Below are 9,101 nucleotides of genomic sequence, written 5' to 3'. Positions count from 1 at the left end.
TAAGCTATTTCGAAATTGACTCAAAATAAGCTACACGTTATTTGTAGTTAATTGTGTATCTTATTTCGAGCAACGGGTGCAGTGTAGACACACACTTTAAAGGAATAAGCTTATTTCAAAATAGTTATTTCTGGAGTTATTACTTTGACAGTAGTAGCAGACATAGCCTTAGCATTTAGTAAAGTTATAAGCAACTGAAAACAATTGAAACAAAATAGAATGAAATGAATGAGAGCAGTGGTCTTATGATGGAAACTGTTAGGTAATCTTAAATATAGACTTTATTATCAGAATTATCTACAACAACAAGACACTGTTAACTTCATGCTTGCATAAAAAGTTTCTCACCTATATGTTGCTAACTGCACCTTTGCATTATCAAAAATGAAATATTAAAAAAAAACCTATTTACTTTTCCCACTTCCACTTATTATTTTACTTGTTGCATTTCACTTAATTTAATGAAAATGGACATGGGTGTTCTCTGCTAGTTTCATGCTCTAACTCAGTGATGCTTGTTTCAGTTTATGTAGTTGCAGGAGAATTATTTACATCTTTAGAACTCTTTTCGTTATACTAAAAAGTTAAGAATGCGCTTGTTTCATCACATATTGAACTAATGGAACACGTTATTAAAACAATGTATATATTCAGATTTTTTAGTATTGCTAAATTTAGTGTTGCTGAATATCTTATGAATTAGAGATTAATTGGTTAAAGGAACTAACCTTACGTCGGGTTTCGTCTGTACTAACAAAGTACACAACATATCCTTTAAAATATTGCATGTTGCAAAGTGCTTCAAGTGTAACTAGAACTATAATATTTTTTAGCAACATTATATGACAAAGATCATTAATGAGTGGCACCTGGAAATGAAAAAGTATATATTTCTTTGATTAAAATACTTTTTCAGTTTTTCTTGTTATCTCCAAAATACAGTAGATTGAGTTTTGCAGACAATTATTATTTTATCATCTGAATTCTTGTCTCTTGGTTTTCAAGCCTCAGTTTTATTTCCAGTTGAATATTGTGAATTGAAGATGGCTTTTTAAATTTTGATAATGCAGAGTCCCTTTCAATGTAGTAGTGTAACAATAAAAAATAAAACTTTTTCTCAAGGAAAACCCATATTCAAGTTTTGAAATCTCTGATGCATCTTTGCTCCATGAATATCAATAGTATCTTGTGGTATTTTATTTTTGCATAATATATCTTCCTCTCTAATCTGTACATTGCAGTATGTTTGTAATATGTGCTAAAAGAAAAGCACTGTAAATACATTTATGAGAAGTTGACGTGTTTTTTAAAATTCCTTCCTTTTTATTTGGTTTGTTATTTGATGCCTGCTTTGCCTTTTGAAAGCAGGTAGGTTTGTAATTATTCTTAAAACCTAATACAATTAAATTTAAACTCATAATAATTTGTCAGATGTTGAGGTTTTTATATTTTAATGTTGACTCTAAAATTAGTTGACATTGTCTTATTAAAACACTGAATACAGAGCTGAAATGAAGTACAAAAGCTAATCTTAACTTTTGACTAATTGCAATAAAATCTTTACATATACAAGCAAGATCAGAACCCATTAGCAGCCAATATTAGTTGAAATGAGACTAAACATTATACGGTGTAATTTTATTTCTAGAAGCAGTTTATTATTGCTCTAATGCAAAGCCCTTCTTCAATACAACATAGTTCAACTGTTTAGTCTTTCTTTGAGAGCTTCCCTTGGTGTAGGGGAAAAGATGCATGAAGAAAAGCCAGCAGTTGCCCTGGCTTATCTGGAAAACAATCTGGTGCAAAGGCCCCTAAAGAACAGAAGGATGAAATCTGATAACCCGGCTTTACTTGAACATTTTATAGTAACATAAAAGACTTTATTTTCTCTTTTAAGATTGGAAATGCATTTTGTTATGAAAATGTGGTGTTACGTTACCATAAACACACAAAAGGATTTTGCAAGCAAAGCCTTCTATAAAATTTCACAGCTACTGTATAATATGGGTCAACAGTGTAGATACAATGGGACTTCAAAACAAAAGATTGACAAGTCTGAAACCAGCACTATATATTTGAACATTGCTGTGGTGGTCTCTGTAGTGACCACATTCTATAGAAGGAAGTAATCAGTCACCTTTGAGCAATGAGGAAAAAAAAATTCTTACGGATCGTAGAAACGTTTTTTTCTGGGGCGGGGGAAGGAGGGAAGAATAGGGCAGTCATGAACAGCCTTTTTTTGTCTTTGACTCCTATTATTTTGAACCATGAAAGTCCAGATCTGTAGGTTGTCTTCTTCGGATGGCTGATGTGAATGTAGAGCAACTATAATTTTATGTTTAGATGTTTAAGCCAGATAATTGCATCAGGAGCAGCCGGGTGTATTGCTGTGATGCCTCTTCTGTATTTGTGAATCGGGCATTGACTTGCTATATGTTCCACGAGGAGTAACGGTAGTTTGAATTAGGATCTTTAATTCGAACTACCTACTCCGTGCCACGTGTAGCCGCGGGCACGGAGTTCGTACTAAGGGGGATTTAAAAATGGCGGTGCCTGGGAACATGCAAATGAAGCCCGGGATATTTAAATATTTAAATGGGTGTAGACGTACCCATATTTAGCTTGTGGTCCACTCTGACCCCTAAATCCGTTTCTGCCGTACTCCTTCCTAGACAGTTGCTTCCCATTCTGTATGTGTGACACGGATTGTTCCTTCCTAAGTGGAGTAGTTTGCATTTGTCTTTATTAAACGTCATCCGATTTGTCTCAGACCATTTCTCCAGTTTGTCCAGATCATTTTGAATTATGATCCTATCCTCCAAAGCAGTTGTACCCCCTCCCAGCTTGGTATCATCTGCAAACTTAATCGTACTCTCTATGCCATCATCTACGTCATTGATGTTGATATTGAATAGAACCGGTCCCAAAACAGAGCCATGCGGAACCCCATTTATGCCCTTCCAGCATGACTGTGAACCATTAATAACTATTCTCTGAGAATGGATACCCAGCAAGTTATGCACCCATCTTATAGGCGCCCCATCTAAGTTTGTGTGGATGTGAGTTAGGGCTTTCCATGAGCGTCATAGGAGATCAAACCTAGGGATCTTCTGCATTGGGTCTTTCACAAAGTGTTTGGTTGTGACTTCTTGTGAACTCCATTCAGCTTTCTAAGCTCCATCTGGGCTGAAGTTGCAATATGGAAGGTTAAACGTGTGGGTCCAAAAGGGCTTAGGCAACTTTAAGCAGTGATGAGGAATGTTTTTAAGGTCCTGGTGGAGGGGGAGATGTTCCTTTTCCATGATCCTCTAGAATTCCAGACGGGGGAGCAAAGTGCGACAGCACCAGCAGCCAAGGTATTAGAGTTAGCTTGAGGGTGATGCACCATGTTGCAGTGTTTAGTTGGACATCAACAATGAGTATGGCAACTTCTGGTCCCTACCAGTGCCCAGTACTCGGCTATGGAGTACACAAAGGCCATCGTGAATGTCTGTAAGGCAGAACGGATGCTCCGCAGCTTATACTTCCCAGTTTCAGGATCGGGTTGACTCTTGTTTTCATCTTGGAAGCTACCTTCTTCAGATGGTTGTGGAAGGTTAGCATGTGATCCGGCTTCTCTTTGGTATAGAGCGGCATGGGGTCATGTTGGGGTGTTGCTGCAGAAGGTTACCTTCGGGGCATGGGCAGCATTCTTGGTATGACAATGGCAAGTAGTGACTGTTCTTTTATGAAGATGCGTTTTGAGCCTTCATTTCCAGATGTATTCTTTCATGGGATTTAGGTCCCCTGTAGCAGGTCATGACTCAACACTACAGTGCCCCCTGCTGGCCAGTCTGGGAATTAGCTCTTCAGCCTTGGAGTGCCCTCTGCTAGCCTTGTCCTGTTCATTACATGTGGGCTGCTCATGCCTCCGCTGCTCATCAGGCCCTGTGTCCCTCCCGGCCCTGGTGCCTCTGTCCATACAATTCTGCCCTGTGGCACTTTGGGGTCCTTCCCTCCCCGGGGAACCTCCATCCCCTACACCCACCTTGCCTCAGTGACCTCACCGCCAGTCGTCATCTAGTCCCCGCCTCAGGGGCAAACTGCAGTCTGAAATGGCCACTCATCATTGACAAGGGGGTGTGGACCTGCTGCCTTCTCCTGCCCTGGCAGCACCCCCGCAGCCCTAGTACTCTCAAGCAAGACCTCAGACTGTGAATTTGCCTGGCCAGAGCTTCCCAGTTCTACCTGCCCTTCCCCAGCACTGCTCTGTCTCAGGTATCCTCCCTAGCCCACCCAGCAGCCAGATCCTTCTTGCTCCACAGCAGGATCAAGAGTGAAGTCCTTCTCTCCAGGAGCCCTTCATCTAGGTCCTAACTAGCTCTCTTTAGCCATCTTCTGATTGGTTCCAGCCCCAGCCTTCACCCCAGGATGTTTTAGCCCCTTACGCATCACTGTGGGACAACTTCCCGATCCCATCCCCATTCAAGGTGAATGTGATGTCATTAAAGGTGGCTGCTTCTGCTGCCAGGGCAAGACTATTCACATATGCAAATGTTCATGACTTTGTTGGAGGCATGTTGCTTGTGTAAACATTGAAAAGCATCAGTGTGGATCCTGAGCCTTGTGGCAGTCCATTGTTGAGGAATTGGGGGTCAATTTTCAGTAGGTAAAAAGCAGTCACTTCCACCTAGACAAATTCATTGTTGCTTGGAATGTCATTGCTTTTGCTCACATGACCAGATGTATTTGTGGGTAGAAACGGCTGACTCCTACCTTGGTCATCCCCAGGAACAATCTGGGTTTTGTAGTGAGTGCTGGATGGTTTGCAGATTTGCAGAGTTTGGGTCCTGAGTGATGAAACTTGGGCTGTAGGAACACACAGAGTATCATGTAAAACGTGGCCTGCTGATTTGCGCACAAATGTGCTTCAAAGCATTGCGAAACTATGACTAAGCTGTGAATTCAGTCCAGAACAGAAACTACTTCCAGGGTCGCTCAGAAAGTTTGTGATCTTAGTGGAGCTTTCAGACAGCCAGGGCTAGCTTTTGATCGTGGATGACAACCAAAGGGCCGAGTGCCACATTGTTTTGAGGACTGTAGCAAACAAATCTCAGAGTTTTAATATAGTGGTGATTAGAACAATTTAGACAGAAGCGTGTCTCACTGGAATATATGGGTCCATTGAAATTAAAACACTTTATATAATTATATTGATTTTACCAGATTTTCATTTTAGAGGAAAACTAAAGGAGAAAAGTCTGAAAGCATCAACTTGTTCAGTAGAACAGTAGTTTAATCACCCAGCTAGTCTTCTTTTTGTTACTTTTGTGCTGGATCGAAGTATAGGTTGGACCTCCTTGGTCCGGCACCCTTGGGAACTGACTGGTCCTGGATGAGGGATTTTGCTGGACTGGGGAGGTAATTTCTGGCTTCTGCTGCCAGCCCCACACCCTTCCCTGCTTCCTAGCTCCCCCCGCAGCCCAGCTGAACCATGCACCAGCTCTTGACTCCCTCCCGCCCCTGCAGCCCAGGTGAGCTGTGTGTTGGCTCCCAGTCCCCACCCTTACAGCCCAGCCAAGTTGCTCCCGCATCGTGCTGGCCTCCTGGTCCCTCACCTCCCCCAAGGCCTTGGGACTCTCTGATCATGGAACATCCATCCATCCATCCATCTGAACCACAAAGTTGCCAGACGAGAGAGTTTGGGTTTATAGAGGTGAAACCTGCAATTTATTTGCATGTGATTTTTGGACATGACTTGGAATACACTAACAGACCAACAGCAGCTTCAGGGGGTAGCCGCATTAATCTGTACAGGATAAACTTAAAAAACAACAAATGGTCTGGTAGCACTTTATAGACTAACAAAACATGTAGACGGTATCACGAGCTTTCGTGGGCACAGCCCACTTCTTCAGATGACCGGAGTTTTGAGTTTAGGATGTGCAGACCCAAAATAAATCAGGGAGAAGGGGGAAGGGAAAAAAAGGAAGGGGGCGGGAAACAAGGAGCAGAGGGTATGAAAATATCAAAGGGAAAAACAAGTAGGCAGAGCTGATAATCTATAAGCACCTGAAGATTGGATAGTTAAAAGAAGCCGATAAGGATCATAGGATAGTATTAGATAGGAAGGGTACTAACGCAAGAATCTGCACAGACAAAGAGCTGTTGGCACCCTCATTAAATGTTAGGTGGATAATGTCCCAGACATCTGTATCTCGATTGAGGAGATGGTTTTGGATGACTTTGCAATTGCAAATTTTATTACTTATTAATCCAGCTAGAGAGATTTCAATCCATCCACGTTTTGACAGAACAGGAACTGCAACTTGAACTGTCAATGTTATGCATCAATGAGACAGAAGTGCAGCCTCCTAATTTCTGTGCTCTAGTACCATTTCTTAGCACTCCATTCTGTAGTACTGAAAGCCATCACCTTCCATTGAGCTCAGTGGGACCTGTTGGCTCATTTTGTGTGTGAGCTTTAGTGCACGCTGGTGCTTTTGCAACTTGGACCGTTTGCACATTCAGTGTGAACCAATACAAACACTATTTCAATGTAAAGTAGCAGAGACTGGCTAGAGAATGGCATGGCTAAGAGGCTGACTCGTTCCGTAATCTTTCACTTAATAAGCTGTAATGCCGTGCAAATTCGACAGGTAATTAAAGCCTGCCAGAACTCACCTTCCTATTTCCAACGTCAGGCTCATTCTTATTGCAGCTTTCACCCACTTTGTGCTTCACAATCAAAACTGAGGTAACATTTGATTTACAGCACACACATGCAGAATCTGAGGAGATTGATGGACAAGAGAAACATACTATTATGAGAAGCTAACCCTAATTTAATTTTGTTACTACCAATTATTAGAGCGAGACAATTAAAGAGAAAGAGAGTGAGTGCACCTTATAAAATAATATCTACTTTCTTTTTAGCCTAATCATGAGCCAGGGCGTAATTCCTCTCTGAGTAACACAGTGAATGAAACTGTTGCTAACTAAAAAAGAGCCAGAAAAAGCCAGTAGGCCAGGAGTAACCCGAACATCTCAGCAGTGCACGAGGGGTAACTGTGGTCTTTCACTGCTTATCCACTTATAATAACATTTGAAGATGCAGAAATGAGAGCAGCAGCTTCTGTTTCTGATAGCCCCTGTCGCAAAGAGATTTAATGGATTAGTGAAAATGATGTGAAAAAAATGGATCTCTGATTTATTACCTGTAATTTTTTGCTTACTGCAGCATTTCTTTCCCCTCAATCACAGTGTTTTCCATGTCGTTAACGTCTGCGTGAATAAGTTCTATGTTGTGTTCCAGGATTTGCCCGGAGGGCTCATCAGACAGCCCTTTGCCTTCAGTCCCCACCAGGCCTTTTAAACAGGAAGTTTAATTTTATAGTATTAAAAAAGAGAAAACGGTACTTAATTATCTGGCTGTGAAACAGCAGTACTCTTTCTTAATTTTAGTAGCTAATAAAATGCTGTTCTTGCAGTTAACTACTTCTGGTCCAAATGCGCTACAATTTTGGCTATCTGCATAGAATATTTTATGAACTGTTATATATTGCAGTACAGTTTTTAAGCTCCACTATGACATATTTCTCTCAAGATTTATTAGTATATTTTATTTAAAACAATATATTAAAGAGAGGAGAAAGAGTAATCTTAGGTAATATTCAAATATTAGAAAAACATAACATAGACCAAACTTTTTTATTTAACTCCCCCCTCCCCTCTTCTTGTCCTCTCCCACTGTTGCTATAAAAAGTTTTTGGAACAACAACCCACACCTGCATCATTAATTCACTATGACTTCCAACATCATAGTATCAGTTTCAAGGGCCATTTGCTACTTAAATGACTTTATGAAAACAGAACAGTGAATGACCCCGGTGCAGTACCTACCTGACTCTGCATAAAATAACCTTCATGATCTTTTATATCCCAATATATCCACCTCTCTACCAATCATTTGCCTTTCTGAATCCAGTGCCTTAAGCAAATACTGCCTTGTGACCTGGGATATCTGTTGAGCAGAGACCCTCTCGACAAAAGCTTGGCCTACCTGTTTGCATTAAGCAGAAGGCACATTGGCTGTTTCCTGATTTGAGAATTGATTGCTGGGAGAAGCTATTTTGTCTGGGAAAAGATGTGGCTGCCAGGGTGAGTCTAAACCCACTGACACTAGAACAGTATTATCCATCGTGCTGAAGCAAAGTGGGCATCAAAACCACACAAGAGACCGGGTCCCTCAGACTAGTTTACTTGGGAAAATGCCCTTCTACCCAGTGATGCTCCTGCAAAGAATGTACTTGTCTCCATGGCTACATCTACACTGCAGAGTTTTTGTGCAAAAACTCATGGCGTGTCCATACTACATTCACTTTTTTGCGCAAGAAAAAGTACAGTAGATTGTCAGAAGACAGGGCTTTCTATGAGGAATAAGCCTTTTTGCGCAAGAGCTCTTGTGCAAAAAGACATGTGTGGATGGACACCAGGGCTGTGTCTACACTCGTGGCTTCTTGTGCGAGAATTATGCAAATAAGGCTAAATGTGGAATATTGCCGAGCCTCATTTGCATACCCAATGAGCCGCCATTTCTGCAGAAGAGGCTCTTGCGCCAGAAGAAGCTGTCTACACTGTCCCTTCTAGCGCAACAAAAACCCTCTTGCATAATGCTGCTATGCTGATTATTTTCAGGAATAATGGCATTGTGCAAGAAGGTTTTTGTTGCTCAAGAAGGGGCAGTGTAGACAGCTCCTTGTGGCGCAAGAGCCTCTTCTGCAAAAATGGCGGCTCATTAGGTATGCAAATGAGGCTCGGTGATATTCCACACTTAGCCTCATTTGCATATTTCTCGCGCAAGAACCCACGAGTGTAGTCATAGCCCAGGGGTTTCTTGCTCAAGTAACCCCTATTGGAAAAAGCACAAGTGCTCTGATGGCCATTTTGTGAATGGCCATCAGAACTTTCTTGTGCGAGAGTGTCCATGGCAGTGTGGACGCTCTCTTGTACAAAAGCACATGGCAGTGTTGACGTGCTCTTGCGCAAGAAACTTGCAGTGTAGATGTAGCCCATGTGTGGAGAAGCTAGTGACCTCTTTTCAACTGGACCGTCATGTAATG

The sequence above is a fragment of the Pelodiscus sinensis genome, chromosome 24, assembly GCF_052426305.1.
Source record: "Pelodiscus sinensis isolate ZL-2025 chromosome 24, ASM5242630v1, whole genome shotgun sequence".
NCBI classification, from domain to species: Eukaryota; Metazoa; Chordata; order Testudines; family Trionychidae; genus Pelodiscus; species Pelodiscus sinensis.
Note: the sequence above shows the minus strand (reverse complement) of the source record.